Source organism: Otolemur garnettii, unplaced genomic scaffold (assembly GCF_000181295.1).
Source record: "Otolemur garnettii isolate 467f Iridium unplaced genomic scaffold, OtoGar3 scaffold00104, whole genome shotgun sequence".
Taxonomy (NCBI): domain Eukaryota; kingdom Metazoa; phylum Chordata; class Mammalia; order Primates; family Galagidae; genus Otolemur; species Otolemur garnettii.
This window is the reverse complement of record NW_003852499.1, coordinates 746976-748726: the sequence shown is the minus strand read 5'-3', so window position 1 is coordinate 748726 and position 1751 is coordinate 746976.

The window sequence follows — 1751 nt, the reverse complement described above, 5'->3', positions numbered from 1 at the left end:
AAAAAAAAAAAAAAAGGAAAATGAATATAAGCCTGTGTAGAGATCATTCCACAGGGCTCAGTGAAAGGCGGGGAGACACCATAGTGGTATTTATTCCAGAAAGACAGAGCTCAACGATCTAAAGAGCTCAAGATCTAAAAATTTGCTACTTTAAAATGACTTAAAAGCTGAGTTTATTCCTCACCTCTTCTTAGTTCAGGTGGCAGCTGAAGTGTTATGGCTGGAAATACCCAAGGCCAATAGAACAGTTTGAAACTAGAAGACAATCCTACCAAAAAACTAAAGAGGAAAAAAAAATCCAAAATACAAAAAATCTCAAGAAACAAACAAAAAAACCACAGAGAACATGATCCTGAAAATATGAGTATAACGTGTGCTGAAATTCCTGGGTGACCAGCAGCAGGTTTGCAGGTACAGGTTAAGTCTCCAGGCAACAGTAGAAAGCCATAGAGCAGTGTAGAGGTACACTGATGGCTGCACATTCCTGAGATCAAGTTTGCCTACCTCCCAGCGGTCATCCTGCTGGATGCCCCAGACTGTCCCTTGCTATAACTGTTCCAAACCTTCTCATTCTAGTGAACCCTATTTGTTTGTCTGTTTGTTTGTTTTGAGACAGAGTCTCATTTTGTCAGCCTCAGTAGAGTGCCATGGCGTCAAAGCTGACAGCAGCCTCAAACTCTTGGGCTCAAGCGATCCTTTTGCTTTAGCCTTCCGAATAGCGGGGACTACAGGTGCTTACCACAACATATGGCTACTTTTAGAAGCAGGGGTCTTACTCTTGCTCAGGCTGGTCTTGAACCCATGAGCTCAAGCAATTCACCTGCCTTGGCCTCCCAGAGTGCTAGGTGGCATGAGCCATCTGGCCCAGTCTTCTAGTGAACTCTGAATTTTCCTTCACTAACTCAAGATCTTAACCATAAATCTCTTGCAAACTGTTAGGGAAGCTGAAGCCAATACTATGACCCAGAAACTCTGTCCAGCTTATTTTTTCCATTGCTCTTTGTTCAATGTTGGCCCTCTCTGTACATTCCTATGGGCTTGCTAACCAATTTTTAAAAATTAAGTAGGTAATAAAACAGAAAAACAGGAGAATGATTAATATAAAAATTAGGGCCAGGTGAGGCAGCTTCAGTTGTTTTCTCAAGTAGCTGGGACTACCGGCACCTGCCACAGTGTCTGGTTAATTTTTCTATTTTTAGTAGAGACTGGGTCTCACTCTCAAAGAGTGGTCTGGCTGGAACTCCTGAGCTCAGGCATCCACCTGGCCTCAGCCTCCCAGAGTGCTAGGATTATAGGTGTAAGCCACCACTCTAGCCTTCAGTGTGTTTTGCAGTAGCACATTTGGGTATTTGTTTTATTCTCTACTTCTCCCTCTCCCCACCCAATCTTCCATCTGATATACTGAAAGAAGAGGAACAAGACTGAAATACTTTTGTAGCAGGAAACCAATGCGGACAGAAGACTCCAGGCACCAGTTGATTAGAGGAAGCAGGTTTATTCAGCCGGGGGTACTCAGAACACCAGCGTGTTGCCCAAAACCGAGCCCCCCGACTCAATCTCTTGCCTCTCTTTTATCCACCTTTCAGGGTGGGAGTGCACGTGAGGGTCATAAGACAGACATGACATCACCCTCAAGGTCCTGGGCTCAAGGAGGAAGGTCAGATTCGTCCGAGTCCTTGAGACGGGTCAGACCACCTGCCCCAAAGGCAACAGAAACCCAAGGAAGTTACTAGGTTACAATCTAGGCCCCG